This window comes from Cetorhinus maximus, chromosome 13, assembly GCF_964194155.1.
Source record: "Cetorhinus maximus chromosome 13, sCetMax3.hap1.1, whole genome shotgun sequence".
In the NCBI taxonomy this organism is placed as follows: domain Eukaryota; kingdom Metazoa; phylum Chordata; class Chondrichthyes; order Lamniformes; family Cetorhinidae; genus Cetorhinus; species Cetorhinus maximus.
Genome location: NC_135891.1, coordinates 51365656 through 51383601, shown reverse-complemented (window position 1 = coordinate 51383601; position 17946 = coordinate 51365656).

Below are 17946 nucleotides of genomic sequence, written 5' to 3'. Positions count from 1 at the left end.
GTGTGTAGTTTGGTATGTCTCACAAAGAGGTTCTGCGTCTTTATAGTTTAACTGCTCATAACTATATACATATCACCGAATCACAGATTTTTTTACAAATTCTTTTTTACAGGATGTGGGCTTTGCTGGCAAGGCCAGCATTTATTGCCCATCCCTAATTGCTCTTGAGAAGATGGTGTGCTGTCTTCTTAACCACTGCAGTCCATGTGGTGTAGGTGCACCCACAGTGCTGTTCAGGAGGGAATTCCAGGATTTTGACTCACCGACAGTCAAGAAACAGCAATATATTTCCAAGTCAGAGTGGTCAATGGCTTGGAGGGCAACTTCCAGGTTGTGATATTCCCATGTATCTGCTTCCTTTGTCCTTCTAGATGGTAGTGGTCATGGGTTTGGAAGGTACTGCCTAAGGAGTCTTTGGTGAGTTTCTGCAGTGCATCTTGTAGATGGTATACATTGCTGCCACTGTTCGTCGGTGGTGGAGGGAGTGAATGTTTGTGGAAGGGGTGCCAATCAAGAGGGCTGCTTTGTCCTGTTGATGGTTGACAAGTTATGGGGAGTCAGGAGATGAGTTACTTGCTGTACAATTCCTAGCCTCTGACCTGCTCTTGTAGCCACAGTGTTTATGTGGCTAGTCCAGTTCAGTTTCTGGTCAATAGTAACCCCTAGGATGTTGATAATGGGGGATTCAACAATGATAATGTCATCGAATGTCAAGGGTTGATGGTCAGATTCATTCTTGTTGTAGATGGTCACTGCCTGGCACTTGTATGGTGCGAATGTTACTTGCCAGTTGTCAGCCCAAGCCTGGATGATGTCCAGGTCTTGCTGCATTTGGACATGGACTGCTTCAGATATAAGGTCTAAGCTAGGAGCTGTCCCCATGCTTGCCTCTACACATGTCTCTGTTCAGTGCAAGACTGCCCTCTAGACTTGAGTCATCACCTTTACACCACAGTGTGGGCAGTACTGTGCCCAGTCCCATGTTAACTTTTTCTATGCCAGACCCTTATACTACAGGTAATTCTTTTAAAATATCTTGGAATGTTATAGTACATTAAAGGCACTTTTTAATGCAAGTCATTGTTCATGTTGTTGAGACAGGAGGTCTACCCCAGGTTCATTAAGTCTGGCAATTCTTTAATTTTTGAATAAATCACTCATTTCCTCTCTCGTAGCACTGATGCATAACACACTAAAATGTCTCTCTGTGTGCATTATAGCCCCAATTTTAAATCATGTGACCTGAATGCAGGTGACAAACCATGCTGACATCAGCAGCATGCGCCCAGGGAGATTTTAACTACTGGCCCTCATCAGCATGTCCTTGATCAGTTTATTTTTCCATAAACCAATTGGAAATAGCATCTTGTTGCAAGATGGGAGCGCAATGTCATGTAGCAGGAGGCCATCACCAGGCGCCAGAAGAACAGTGCCTGGTTCAATTAAGTCCACTTGGTGTGGCTTTGGGAGGACCCCACAATCTTTGGGAGGCATCAACATTCCTTGTAGATTTTAGATGAACACTTCTGTTTCTTATGGCCTAACAAGGCTAATAAAAAACAAAAATAAGAAAGATACCTCCTTGAGTCTTTTCTGGCACAGATATTTCTTCCTGCTTGTCTGGCCAGTTTTCAGTCAGTGTTCTAAAGCTTTCCAGAAGAACAAGTTAAAATTTTAGACTTTGTAGTCGATTTGGCATGCCAGTAGATCAGCCCCTTGGGTTATTTTAAATTACCAGATGCTTGATTTCCAATGGATGGATAGGGTTAAAATTGCTCCTTTTGTTTCAAGATAAGCCTTATTGCCTTATTCTAACTAGGTTTTTCCTTTGATCCAAAGATAGTAAATGGCTGAGCTCAATTTCTGCCCTGAACCAAATTCCGCACATCACTCTCTGTCACTCAGTGTTCTAGTGGCAACCATCAGAAAAAAATGTATGTACTCCAGCCGGTTCAGTTAGTGATTTGCAGGACAGAGGCTTTAGTGAATCACTGAACATGAGTGATGAAGAACAAACAAAGTTGGCATTGGGGTTACTTCAGCTGCTGAGGCCAGGGATTTGCCCAGCATCTGCAGTTAATTCAGTCATTTGATAATATGTCACATAACTTGCAAAGCTTAGTGATGCCAATGGAGGCATCCACAACCTGCTTCTGTGCAGTGCCGCACGAATGCCTGACTGAAGTAAAGACCAGCATGGAGAACTTGGTCATTCCAAGCATAGTAATGTAGCCTCTGTAATGCCACGGCCCCCACCCCATCCCCCAATCCTGTCCCCACCCCCACTCACTTGGTCAAAATTCTGATGTCAGGCATAGGTTTGTAGGAGAGAGCCCTATATAACTGAGTAGATCCATTAGATAACACCCATTTAATAGGCCACTGTTAAGTGGACATTACATCCCGCGTGGGATAATTTGCAGGGCTCTTCATACATACATTTCCAGGCCACCTGATGACAGACTATTTAACATGGGCAGGAGGAGAGGACTAACTAATAATCTGGGTCACACAATCCAGGTGTGCATCTGTCCTACTGATGCCAGCCACCACATATTAATCTCACTGTGCCATGGTAAGTGAAAGTCCTCTGGTACTTCACGCATTCTTTATATGTTGGATCTTAATTCGGTCCAAACCTTTCAGCAAACACAAAGTGGGTGGGATTTTCTGGCCCCGCCCACTGCTGGATTCGTCCGCTCCCAATGAAAGGCAATGGACTTCTGGCTTTGCCACTGAATCTCCCACTATGGGGCTGGAAAATCCCGACCAAAGATACACATTGCAACAGGAGTCATCAGATAACAATCAAAAATGATTGATTTATTCTTCCTATAGCTCAGTTTGTTGATAGCACAAGCATTGTCTGATTATACTGGGGGCTTCCTAGTTGCTATTTACTTACCGATTAAGCCATCAGAGGAGTTAAATGTCTTTTTGATTGTTAATAAAAAATAGAACTGGTGAGCAGTCGACATGACTGATAGGAATCATTTTTACCTCAGTATACTTTCACTGGCACCAAATAAAATATATGCATTCAGGGTAAAAGAAAAAAAAAACTCATTGAAAACTACAAAACATTTTATTGTCAACTCAAACTGACTTGTAGTACTAAAAACACTAGAGTTCCATTTATTTTCTTCAATCATTTTTTAATGCTGAAAGCATGTTCATAGTTGAACGTTAGCCATCAGCAGCTAATAGCATCACAATTGATTGACATGTTACAACAAATGGTAGCAACTGCCTTTTCAGCTTTGAATACAAACTTTCAATTGAAACAGAATCTCAAGGAGATTTTTGAAGATAATTGGATTTAGGAATGCACTAAGATAACTCATTGCCATCCAAAAAAAACTATTTTATCTTAGGTGAAAATTGACAATTGTTTCTCATTAATTTGCAACTTCAAGAAGGAATGGTTTAAATTGCAGAGTAAAATTTAAATATTTTCATTGATAATCAGTGAGACTATTTGTAGTCATAAATGTATGACAATATTCATAACAATAACCTGGATAATATGAGCACATACCAAAAAGACAAGCACATGTGTGGTTGTTACTGCTGTCTTGTAAATAAAGTTAAATCTTTCCACTGAGAAGAATCTGAAGATAACTCTATAACAAACTGGTGACGAGGATAGGATCAGGTTTGGTGCTGTACCTCACCCAGCGATTGCGAGTATCTAAGTTTGTTAAAAGTAAAAGAAGATTATACTCACCCAAAATGCCACAGTTTGGCAGAATCGATCTCTTTCAGCCAGCCACAAATGATTGGTCTCAATATATAGAACATCTTACGTTCTTCTTTCAAGCAAACAAAACCACAGGGTAGGAAGAGAGGAGAACGATTCTCCTGAGTATTTGTGGGAGCAAGGCTTACAGTTTAATTCTAAGCTTAACGGCCCTGAGTGCCCCAAATTAGAAGACTTTCAGCCCAAGCCCTCAGTCACAATGCAGAGGTGCAGGTTCAATTCACAGACAATTGCTACCTACGTGGTGAAATTAAAACAACTAGCGGTATATTTTGATTTTGGTGAAACCCTGAATGATATGCTCAGAGATCGTTTAGTATGTAGCGTGCAAGAAGACACTATTCACTGAAGATTGATGGCTGAAGTGAATCTTGGTTTTAAGAAAGCATTAGAAATAGCACTGATGATGGAAAGCGCTGTAAGAAATTCACAAACAATTCAAGGGGTGCAAAGTGGTGGCATTCTCCTAGCCGGGCGGGAACAGTCAGCTGAAAGTGGGGGTGTGAAAAGCCAGGGCTCTGTCATGAAGTGGGAAACTGTACCTGCTAACCGAAAATTGGAGGAAACAGCTCAGCAACTAAATCAAGAAATAATTTTCATCGATGTAGAAACAATCAGTCTTCTAGCGATTGGCAATTTTAAAAAGTAGAATGTTATTTTTGTCACAGAAGTGGACACATAGGGCAGGATTTTGTCCTTGGCGGGGTTGCTCGGCAGGGGCGGGCGGGGACTGTCGAGAAGCTGCCTGCCGCCCGTGATCGGCTCCGCACCGCGATTTCATGCTAGCGGGCCAATTAAGGCCTGCCCAGCATGGATTGTGAATGGCAGCGCACAACATTGGCTGTGCGGGCTGGGAGAGGAGGGCGAGCGGGCCTAACATGATCTTCGCGCATGTGCGCGAAAGAGCACTTCAATCTCCCTGAGGCATGGAGCTGCCTCAGGGAGATGGAGCGTGGTGTAAAAACAAAGGAAATAAAATCGTCATAAAACGTGTCCCCTCATGTGACTCTGTCACCTGAGCTGGAACATGTTTTTAATTCAAAAATAATTTTTTAATTTGATGTTTATTTGCTTTATGAAACCTCATCCCGTCTGTGGATGAGGTTTCCTAAAAACTGTAAAGGCCTCTTGGCCTTTTCGCCTGTCAGCCGACCGTCAGGTTGGACGGGCAGCATAAATTTGAATTTTATTAGCTTCTTATTGGCCTTATCCGGCCTTTTAATTGTCTGCGGGTGTGCGCCGACTCCGGCTCATGCCCACCAAACGAAATATCGCAAGACTGCGTGATGACGACGGGATGCTCGCCCGACGTCATCGCGTATCATTTTATGCTCGGACATGTTAGGCATGCGCCCGCATGCCGAACATAATATTCTACCCATAATGAGACAGTGCAAAGCAAGAGTTAAACAGGCCTCCAAACAACAAATGAACTCCAATGAAGTATATAGTGTAGAAGAGCCAGAAACAACCAAATCTGACATTTATTCATTATTCAGCATGAAAGTTGGGAAGATAGAGCCATTTATTGTCACAGTGCAAGTGAAAGGTAAACCATTAAAAATGGAAGGAGACATGGGTGTTTTTGCCATAGGAGAACATACTTTCAGATATCTAAATAACGGTGATCTGTTAAATTTGGAACAAACATCTGCCAAGTTGAAAATGTACACTGGTGAAGAAATCCAAGTAAAAGTATCACCAGAGTAACTGTTCATTAAAGACACCAATCGGCATAGCTACCAGTGATGGTGGTAGAAGGTGAAGGGTCAAGTCTTCTAGGGCGTGATTGGTTGAAGGAGATTAAATTAAACTGGTCTGAAATCTTCCAGTTGCAAGCAGGTGGACTACCACAGCTGCTAAAAAAAAACAGGTACCATCTTCAAGGATGAACTGGGAAAAATCCCAGACCTACAGGCCAAGATTTACGTGGACCCAGGAGCAACCCCTTGCTTCTTGAAAGCAAGACCGGTGCCATACGCCCTGAGAGAGAAAGTTGACACTGAGCTGAACTGGCTAGAGAGGCTGGGTGTCATAAAACAGTTCAGTTCTCAGAGTGGGCAGCACCCATAGTCCCTGTCCTTAAGCCAGGCCAGACCACCCGGATCTGTGGGGACTATAACGGTCAACAAAGCAGACAAACTGGACAGGGACTCTATTCCCAAGATTGAAGACCTCAATGCCAAACTAGCCAGAGGGATAACGTATACAAAGCTTGACATGAGTCACGCATATCAGCAACTGGAGCTGGATGACACCTCCCAGGAATTCATAACCATAAATACCCACAAAGGGATTTTTCAATATACACGCCTGCCCTTCAGTGTTTCCACAACCTGCGTCATTTTTCAGAGGATGATGGAGAGCTTACTACAGGGATTACCTCAAGTTGTGGTCTACCTGGGCGATGTACTGATACCTGGATTCACAAAAAAGGAACACTTGGCTAACCTAGAGGAAGTCCTGAAATGATTTTTACAAGCAGGAGTGTGCCTGAAGAAGGAAAAATGTACTTTTCAAGTAAATTAAGTCATTTATTTGGGCCAGTGGGTAGATGCCCAAGGGTTACACCAGTTGAAGAGAAGGTTAAAGCAATAAGTGAGGCACCTGCACCTAAGAACACCTCTGAACTTAAAACATTTTTAAGGATGATGAATTATTAAGGTATATTTCTACCAGATTTATCAACAGTTCTAGCCCCTCTACATTCACATCTAAGAAAAAACCAGCATTGGTTTTGGGAGGAACCCCAAAAATTAATCTTCGTGAAAGTAAAACAGCTTTTACACTCTTCAAATTTGTTAGTGCATTATGACCAGACGTAGCAATTTGTGTTAAACTGCGATGCACCCTCCTATGGAGTGGGAGCAGTACTATCTCACAAAATAGACAATGGCACAGAGAGGCCAATAGGCTATGAATCCAGGACACTTACCACAGCTGAAAAAGGATATTCTCAGATTGAAAAGGAAGTCTTTCGATTATTTTTGATGTAAAAAAATATACACATGGGCAATATTTCACGAAAGTTTCAGGCCACAAACCACTTTTGGGTCTATTTAGTGAGGAAAAGGCTATACCTCCCATAGTTTCTGCATGAATACAAAGATGGGCCCTAATTTTGGCAGCATATGAATACAGCTTTGTACATAGACCAGGGATTCATATAGTAAATGCCGATGCCCTAAGTCGCTTTCCTTTGCAAGAGAATGAAGAACATGTCCCAATCCCACAGGAGCTTGTGTTAGTGATTAATTTTCTAGATTCCTCTCCAGTCCGTGCCAGGCAGATAGGAAACTGGACGGATTGTGATCCAGTCTTGTCTCAAGTGAGAGACCAACTGGTCCCAGGAACCAGTCTCTGATGAATTGAAGCCATTTTTCAGCCGAAGACACGAGATAAGCACTCAAGATGGTATTCTACGGTTAGTAGTTCCTACACAAGGAAGGGAACCACTTTTAGTAGAGCTACACAGTACCCATCCAGGGATCTCTCAATTGAAGATGATTGCATTGAATTATCTTTGGTGGCTGGGGATGGACGGTGATATTGAAAATGTGTTATAACACTGTGCGCAGTTTCAACATGTAAAATCCAGCAGGCGTATTATACCCACTGCCTACCCAGCTGCCCCGGACCCCACTGTAATTTTACCAGTGGCAGGGGGTGGGATCAGATAGCCCCCTGCCAGTAGATCAATTGAGGCCCTTTAGTGGGCAATTAATGGCCACGAAGTGACATGAATGTGACAGCTGGAGATCGAGTGCAGTGAGTGCTTAAATCAGACCCTACCAGAAATTGTTGACACCATTTTGCACTCAAGTATACACAAAATGCACAGTAACATCATTTGACATCAAAAGTGTAATTGGGAATTAGTTTTCAGGGCAGAACTGGTCTTGTTTGTTATCAAAGGTGCTCAATTGCCATAATTTAACCTCATCATGATGCTTTTTGATTGTTCTTGATAAATTCAAGAGTCATCAAAGTTCTCAGAAGCATTCAAAAGCCCTCACAGTTTTGGTCAATTTATGAAAGTGATCTTTAGTATCCAGAAGTGATCATTCTCATTAGCGTTCAGAAGCAATCATTGGGGTTACGCAATTGTTACTATTCAGAAGTGATCAATTGCAGTCAACAACCTTCATTAGCAATCAAAAGCATTTGTCAGCCTCACAGTCTCTTTCTTCCTTTGCAGCCCAACCCTCCCCCACTCCCATTTTGCTGCCCTTCCCATCTGGCACTTAGGCCTCACTTGCGGGCACCGCCCTGAGTCTCCAGCCTCGTTGACTGGTGCTGCTCTGGCCCTCAGACTTCGCTCACTGGAACTGTTCTGGCCATTTCTCCCCAGTGTCGCTCCAGTCCTTGGCCTCGCTCACCAGCACGGCCCCAGCCCTCATTTGCTGGTGCAGCCCCAGCCCTCAGGCCTGGCTCACCACTGCAGGGTGACTAACTTTATAGGAAAAAATAAGGGACACTTCGAACGGGGGGCGGGGGGAGGGTGCTGCTGGCAAGGCTGAGGGTGGGTCCCAGGGAAACAAGATGCACAACGTTTACAGGGTCCAGAAGGTCCAAAAGAGTTGCTCAACACAAAACTCCTTGCAACATTCCATGTGTTAAACAATTCACTCCAGCCTGCTTCCTCTTGATTTCATTGATGGAATGCAGCCGGCTCCCTTGGAACTCCACGCTGCTTCTCAACACACGAGCAAGCATACATACCTCTGACCAACTTGCCTCACTGACAGAATTACTCAGGAACCCCTCTTTCCAAACCTTCCTCCATTAAATCAATAGATTTTCCCCTCCCCAGAGCTTGCCAGAAACTCCAACTTCCGGGCTTGTCGGACACCAACCCCCAGTCTGCCAGGGCCCTGGACTCCAGACGACTGATACCCCCGACTCAGGTCTGCTGCCTGCCATATGTCACCTGGCTGTATGGGATCCTGGACCCCACCCACATCCGCCAACTCAGGTCTGCAGTCTGGACACCACCTTCTCCGCCGACTTGGGCCTGCAGCATGAAGCCCCTCTCCACCACTGACTCGGGCTTGCAGCCTGTACGGCCCCACACACACTTGGTTCTCCTATCCTGGCTGCTCCTTGTGCTGGCTGACTGTGGGGCCTCGCCTTCCCATGGGCAGACACTAAGGATGCTGGGGCAGCAGCAAATGCAGGCACTGAACTGTCTTCTCAGTCACTGCCCGAAAAAATTCGGGACAAATAGAGCTACTGGAAGCCTCCGCACAGGGAATGGGGAAACAGGTCAAATTCCAGGGAATGCCAGAAAATCTGGGACAGATGGTTACGCTCGGGCTTTGCTCACCAATGATGCTCCGACTCTCACTCACCAATGCCGCTCCCATCCTTGGGCCTCGCTCACCAACACCACTCACCTTCCTGCTACTTGCTGCTCCCCAATCATAGGCTGTTTCTTTCCACACTTGAGCGTGGGAGAGAAATGTGATGGGATGAGAAGCTCCTTATAGGACCTGTCACTTCCACTCAGACTTTTATCTGATTGGTGGCCCCATTATTGAATTTTCCAGGATGATTTGGGGGCTTTTTTGAATGCCGAACCAAACTGTTTGCATCAAAAAAACTAAAAACATGGAACATATACTTGTAAATTAACTCCATGTACACAACTATTTTATTTCAAGTGCATTTTTCACTGTGTGGAATGGAAGGAGGTATTCTAAGCTGCATACACATGTATGGTCACTCATACAGAGGAATTGGAAAAATTACTTTACACAATATAGCATCTTTTTACTTCTTGAAGTTGGGATATTAACCAGCTTGATATCCACCACACCATGATCATTTTGAAAAACAATGTTGAATGTGTGTCCCCTCCATACACATTAAATAAGCTTATAAAGCTTATGCCTACATATATATTAGACTCAATGGAACCCAGAGGATTATGAAAAGGAGGGATGTGAAATGGCTTTGTCAGGAGTCCAGTGGGCTACTGCCTTGGAGACATGATTGGTCAAGGCATCTTAACAGGTGTGGAGGTGTGGCATGGATGAGATGAGACAAAATTTTTGGCATTGTAAAGGAAAGGAGTTTCTTAAAATCACAGGTGCAGGGGAAACGAGAAGCATTTTTGCACCCCCACTAACGATTTGTGCATTGTTAAAGCAATCTACACAATATATGCATAATACATTGCATTAGCTGGGACTTAGAAAAATCCATGGCATGATATTTTTGATGACAACTGATGTTTGAAGCTTAGGGAGGAATTTCCCTTGCCCCCTGACACCGGGTGTGACTGGTGGCATGAGCGGACAATGTGGCGTGATTGGTTTTATGATGGCAGGAAACCAGTTCACGACTGTCTGCTCAGCCCACCGATAGTGGGACGCATTTCCCACCAACGGAAGTCGAGAACCTCATTGTAATACATCTACATATCATTATCAGTGCAGCCACCAAAACCATTCCCCCTCCCGCCATTGGATCATCCGTCCACGTTGACAGAAAAGCATGCCGACGTGTTTTACAACAACACATAAAAGGTGTGCATTTGGTAGCCTTCACTTTGAGGGGAACTTGGAGGTGACTACACAGTAACATGGTGCCAGGGTCACCTGTTGGACTTCAAGCTTCAGGGGTGTCGGGAGGATGGTGTTAAGGGCAGCCCTGGCAACTTGTGGCAGAGATGGGGGTTTGACGTTTAAGGACAGCCTTGCCGTTGAGGCGACTGATGGCGGGGGGTCGGGGGGTGGATGGGTGGGGGGGTGTGCTGGTGGCAAGAGCAGCCCAGCCCTGCTCGATTGCAGGAGGATGAATATGACATGCAGTGAGGATGCTCCATAGATCTGCACACAGCCTCTGAGAATGTCTGGCTCCTCTCTGGCAGAGGGCAGCTTGCTTATGCTCCATGATCAGGGTCACATCATAGAGACGCAGCCATGAAACTTTAGAAACATTTGAGCCTTTGTCTGCCTTCAGCACCTGGGCCCTTCAGGAGCACAGTGTCACTGGTCACAGATGCTAAAGAGTTGGGGGCCAACCCCTCCGTAAAGGTGCTGACAACACACAGAGGGAATGAGAGAAGTCTATGACACCTGCCTACTACATTCTGGCAGAAATGATAAGCACAGGACACATCACTCACAGCATGGTTATCTGATGGATGTTGCACTGCCGGACCCTCACTTGGTAGAGTAACGCTGATCTCACCATCAGCACAGGACCGATCCAGTCCCTCTTGGCCAGCTAGATGACTCTGTTTTCAAAGTCCGTGAGGACCTTGATTTTGGACATTCTGCCACCGGTCTGTGACCTCTCCCTCTTGCTGTGTGCCAGCTTGTCCTGCATGGATAGAGATGGAGAAAGTGTAAACAGGGCACCTGCCAGGCCAGATGATAAGTATGCCTGGCTTGTGTGGGTGGTAAGTGGTCCCATGGATGGGATGAGAACAATGACCGTGAGTGTGAGAGAATGAATGGTGATTTCCTGTGAAGCAGCAGTGAGTGAGGGCCCTGTGGATGTGTGATGGGTTTGTGAGTGTGTGGTGCTGAGAAGAGTGACTTACCCTAGCAGAACAGAGGAGATCATTCATCCTCTTGCAGCACTAGGTGTTGGTCCTCTTTTGAAGGGCATTGATGCTGAACACCACTGCCACTGCCTCCCAAGCCGGGTTAGTGCTGTTGCTGCCCATTCTGCGGCCACAGCGGTGGTAGAGGACATCCCAGCGGGCCTCCACGGCATCCAAAATGCACTCGGGGGATGCGTCGCTGAACCTGGGGGGCTGTTCTTCAGTTTCAAGGTCATGTCTTCCATGCAGCAGTAGTGGTCTGGAAGGACTGAGATGTGTGCTTGTGGCTGGACTTTAAATATGGTGCCCTGTGTGATGCAGCAGCAGCGTGATGGCGGGCTGGCGAATGAGAGCCCGCCCACCATGGAAACGGTGTGTTTCCTGGGAATGCATAAATAATGTGGCGAATTTGCAATGATACGGTGTGAAAACCCGCCATCGCGACTGGTGGGTAAAATGATGTTTTACCCGCCTACTACTGCACTACCGCAAATCTGGGATGATTTCGCCCTTAGTCAAGTTATATCATGATCACTACAACTTAGAACTTTTTCCTCACAAATAAGCTCTATGACTGCTTTTCATGTCAGTTGAATGCTTCTGAGCGCTTTGAAGGTAATTACATTATGCTAAATGATTTTGTTTGAGCTTCTTATGATTCCATTTGATGTCAGTTGATCATCAATGATGTCAATTGATCATTATTTGATTACTTGGGATGCCAAATGGTCACTTTTGAGTGCAGATGATCACAAGTGAGCGTATTTGATGCCTGTTGAATGTTGCTGAATGCAAAATGATGTAAAAACTTTCTGGTAGGGGAATTTGGTAAGTGAAGATGTTTGGTGCATTGAGGAAGGAGATGTTGTTCTGGTTTTCACAAAAAGGAGTGGTCCACGAGAGAGAGCCAGAGACAGTGAGGCCTGAGAGCTGAAGCCCAGAGGCATTAATTAGGTGTGTAGGTAAATGATTTGTGAGCTTTTAGTCTTCCCCCCAACATCCCCCCAAACTGGAGAAAGCAATTTAAACTGATACTGGGGAGAAATATTAAATTTATAGCATTACTAATTAAACTCTATAATGTAACTACAGATGATCATTGAATGATATTCTATGCTGGAAACCAAGGGCAGGATTTTTACCTTGTTGGGCTGGCGAGGTGGGTGAGCCTGGGAGTGGTCGCGAAGCCGGCCACCGCTCACAATCGGGCCCGACATTGATTTCACGCTGGCTGGCCAATTGACGGTGGGAGGAGGGCGAGCGTGGGAGTTTGCGCATGCGCGCTATTGCGTGCAATGAAAGCTTCCTGAGGCACAGAGGTGCCTGCCTCAGGGAGCTGAAAATTTTTTTAAATCAAAAATAAAGAATTTACAAATGTTAAAAACATGTCCTTTCATGTGACTCTGCCACATGAGCAGGGACATATTATAAATGGGATTTCAAAATTTCTACTTTATTTTTAATTCCTGTTGGAAACCTTATCCTGACCGTGGATGAGGTTTCATAAAAAATCCAAAGGTTGCTTGGCATTTTTGCCTGCCTGCCAACCATAAGGTTGGACGGGCGGTGAATAATTACCTTCAATTAATACTTTAATGGCCTTAATAGGCCTGTTAATTGTTGGCAGGTGCGTTGCGCCCACTGACCGAAATATCACACGCCATTTTATGTTTGAGCGGGTCAGGCACGTGCCCGCCCACTCAGCAAAAAAATTGAGCCCCAAATCAGTTAAATAGAAACAAAATACAGATAGCAAGGCAGGTGATGTCTTGCAGCTGCAGCATGTGGGATACTGGTGGACACCTATGTGAGCTACAGCAAACACATCTGCAATAAGCGACTGCAGCTCGATGAGCTGGCTCCAAACTTCAGACACTATATTTTTCCTTATTCTTTCATGGGATGTGGGTATTGCTGACAAGGCCAGCAGCTGTTGCCCATCCCTAATTGCCCTTGAACTGCATGGCTTGCTAGGCCATTCCACAGGGAAGTTAAGAATCAACCACTTTGCTGTGGGCCTAGAGTGACATGTAGCCAGCCCAGGTAAGGGTGACAGATTTCCTTCCCTGAAGGGCATTAGTGAAATAAATAGTTTTTTACAGCAATCGATGGTAATTGTCATGATCACCATTACTGAGACTAGCTTTACATTCCAGATTTATTAATTGAATTCAAATTCCACCAGCCACTGTATTGGGATCTGAATCCATATCCCCAGACCATTAGCCTGGGCATCCAGTGGCATCACCACTACACCACCATCTCCCCTAGGTTACACCCCTTAGGCTCGGTACTTCAGATTTGGTCCGTGGTCAGGGGCAGGATGGTGTGTCTGTAAGAGAGGAAGGTATTGGGATCCAGAAAGTAGCAATGGAGGAGCCTCAGTCCTTGCAATTGTCAACTGGTTCAATGTTCTTGCAGCTGTGTGGATGAGAGCAGGGACTGCAGGGAGGATGAGCTAACAGGCAACAGCAATGTGGTGCAGGGAGCCATTCAAGTGGGGGGAGCAAAAAGGAAGTAAATATAGCATGGGATAGGATAGTTAGGGGGATAGACACTGTTCTTTACAGCTGACAGCATGAGTTCCAAAGGCTGTATTACCTGTCCAGTGCCAGGGTTAAGGACATCTTCTCAGGGATGGAGAGGAACTTAAGTGAGAAGGGGAAAGATCCAGGTGTTGTCATCCACATGGGTACCGACAACATAGGTAGGACTAAGAAAGAGTTTTTGCTGAGGGACTATTCACCACTAGGGGCTAAATTAAAAAGCAGAACTATGATTACTAGCTGACCCATGAGCAAGTTAGCATTGGGTAAATAAGATCAGAGAGTTGAATGCATGGCTCAAAAATTGGCGCAGGAGAAATGTTTTTTGATTCATGAGGCACTGGCACCAGTACTGGGGAAAGAGGGAGCTGTGCTATTGGAACAGTTTTCACCTGAACTGCACTGGGCCAGTGTGGGCCAGTGTGCTCATGAATCTTATGTCTAGGGCTGTAGAGAGTGTTTTTAACTAAATAATGGGATTGAGGATTCATGTGAGGGGAGATTTGGAAAGAAAGGACAAGGCAGGGTAGTGATATGGGTAAAGATAACCAGAGTGTGACAGGAAGAGACAGTGTTCAAATATGAGACTGCAGTGGCAAATAAGGTTAGAGTAGGGGAAAATGGTCAAAAGACAAACTTAATGGCTTTTTATCTGAATGCATACAGCATTCATAAAAAGATGGATGAATTGATTGTCAAATAGAAATAAATGAACATGATATGATAGTCATTATAGAGATATGGTTGCAAACTGACCATAGCTAGGACCTGAATATTCAAGGGTATTTCACATCTCAGAAGGACAGGGAGAAAGGAAAAGGAGGTGGAGTAGCTCTGTTAATAATGGATGAGATCAGTACAGTGGTTGAGAAATGATCTTGGTTTGGAGGATCAAAATGTAGAATCAGTTTGGGTGGAGATCAAAATTCGCAAAAGAAATAAGTCACTGGCAGGAATTTTTTATAGGCTCCTTGACAGTAGCTACACTGTTGGACAGAGTATAAATGAACAAATTACGGGGTATTGTTAAAAAAGTTGTGTAATAATTGTGGGAGAATTTAAACCTCAAATAGACTGGATGAATCAAATTGTCAAAGGTAGCCTGAAGGATGTGTTATAGAGTATATTCAGAACAGTTTCATAGAACACAATGTTCTGGAACCAAGCAGGGAACAGGCTATTTTAGACCTGCTAATGTGCAATGAGATAGGATTAATTAATGACCTCATAGTAAAGGATCCTCTAGCAATCATAACATGATAGAATTTCATATTCTATTTGATGGTGAAAAAATTAGGTCTGAAACAAATCTCTTACACATAGATAAAGGCAATTACAAGGGTATGAAGACAGAGTTGGTTAAAGAGGAATGGGAAAGAGGTTAAAAGCTAAGAAGGTAGAGAAACTTTGGTAGACATTTAAGGAGATATTTCACTGTTAAAAATATATACATTCCATTGAGAAAGGAAGACAATCCAAGAAGAATGCACTATCCATGGTTAACTAAGGAAGATAAGGGTGATATCAAATTGAAAAAAAAGATATACAACACTGCAAAGATTCATGGTAGGCCAGAAGATTGGGAAATTTTAAAAATTACAAAAGCTTTCCCACCCCACCCAACAGACATGCAGCCTATCAATCAGGCTGGCTTTGGGCGTAATACTTGCAGAAAAAAACTTATAAGATATCCTGCAATTAATATTCACAGGATGTTAGTGATCCCTATTAATCTGGCTTTCCCCTCCATAACTCTTTCCTCCATCTCCCTTTATACTTTGTCATAAATATCAGGGCCCTAGTCTTCTATCACATACAAATTATTAAAAAAACCCACTATTATTGAAATTAGATACGAATCCTTCTGTCAAAAAAGCCTTTAATTTAACAGTAGCAAATAATCTGATTATTAAATAAGACTGCTATCAACATGGTAAGAATAATTGGAGGGATGGTGTGATGACAATAAATTACAAGGAAAGTACAGAACCAAACATATCCTTTGATCTAACTATCCTGTGCTGGTGCTAATGCTCCATATGAATCTCCCTCCTTTCCATTCACCTCATCCCAGCCTTTCAGCACATCTTTCTATTGCCTTTACTGTCATGTACTCATCTAATTTCCTCTTGAAAGTTTCTATGCTATCTGCCTCAGCCACTTTCGTTGATGGCAAGTTCCACAATCTAACCAGTCTCTGAATAAATAAAACACTCCTATTTCCCTACTGGATTTATTAGCAACTATCTTGTATTCATGACCCATAGCTTTGGATTCCCCCATAAGTAGAAACAAGCTGCCATCGGAAACTTCAATGGGATTATCTTCTTACAATCACCAATGGCAATTATTCCTTACAAATTGGGTGTGAGCAATGAAGCTTGTTTACCTGTTTTGTTAATGATTTTTTTCTTGCATCTTATTTTAATTTCCTTTTTAAGTTCTTGCCATTACCTAATTAGTATTACCTTCTATCAGTGACAAAATAAGGAATAGGTTTTTTGACCATCAAACCTATTCTTTTACAGTCAAGATCATTTCCTTCGACCAACTGCAGGCCCATATAGTCTGGTCCTATGTTTCTTATCACAGCGATTTTTGGATATTGCTAATCTTACCTTTTCTCTGATTGTACTTCCATCCAGATCTAGATACCATTGTCAAGCTGAAATAGGTGACATTATTGTACAATATCAAAGTCATGATCAGAGTGTCTGGCTGCTTTCTAGACCCGGCACTGACCAATGCTATTCAGTATGAGAACAGTATTGCTCTAAGCATTAGAGGTGTTGCACACTTTAGATATGTATTGACATGCTTTGTGAACTAGCAAGAATGGAATGATCATTATTTTTATATAATCTTCTAAAGTTGCTCCAGGGTTAATGTATAGGCCTGACATTAATGGATTTTTGGCTCATTAAGAACCAATTAATGAAATCAATTGATACAAGATGAAGAAAAATTTGCAGGGCTATGGGAAAAAAGCAGCTGAGTGGCTGTGTGAATTGTTCTTGCAGAGGGCCAGCACAGGCGCAATGGAACAAATGGCCTCCTTCTGTGCTGTAACCATTCTATGATTGTATGAAAACCATAATCAAAATCAATACCCGTTGGATCCTGGTCACCAATTTGTTGGGACTTCTGGATCCGGGTTGCACACTTGTTTTGGGATGGCTGAGTTGGTACAATAGACAGAGTAGGTTGGTGGACACTTCTTAGGAGGAACACATTCTGTTTATTTACAAAGATATCCAGCAGCTACACTTGTGTTCTTACAACTCAAATTCTGTCTCCACACTACAGACTCTAACTATAGACTACTGACTACTGAGGTAGCCCGTGCTACTCTTCTATTGGATACTAAGATCATGTGACCTTCCATTGTAACATTCTTCTTAAAGGTATATTACACATCAGATTACAACATCCCTCCCCCTTTACTCAGAAATACATTTTACAGTTACAATTACAATTTTCTCAAAATATTACATTATTTACACAGTTAAGTAATTTACAAACTCAGCCTTTCTGGGGGTTTCCTTATGCATGTAAAACATCTCAGCTCTACAGTTTCAGATGCTTTGTCAGGAGCCTCCTCTTCTGGAGTTTTCTGAACATCAGGTTCTTCAGTGGGCACCAGCAAATCTGTTTCCTCAGCTCTTGCAGGTACAGCCAACCCTTTAGATACAACTATACTAGGTTGAGTTCTCTCAACAGGAAATGTTGACTCAGTCATGAACACTGGTGGAATCATTTCTTGGTGAATGGTTTCTCTCCTCCTTATATGATTCACATGTCTCCGTATGACTCAGTCTTCCGCCTTCACGTGATAAGAAAGAGGTCCAGTCACTGCACTTATTTCACCCAATAACCATTTTGGTCCTTGTCCAAAATCCTTCACTTATACCGTCTCTCCCACAATAAACTTCCTGTCATGACTATGCCAGTTATGTCTAGTTTTCTGACTTTCCTGTGTCCTTTCCACCTTCCCCCCTAAATTCGGCATTTTTAAGCTCAGGCTCACCCTGAGATGGTGTTTCATCAATAACTCTGCATGTGTGACACCTATTGTTTTGTGAAGG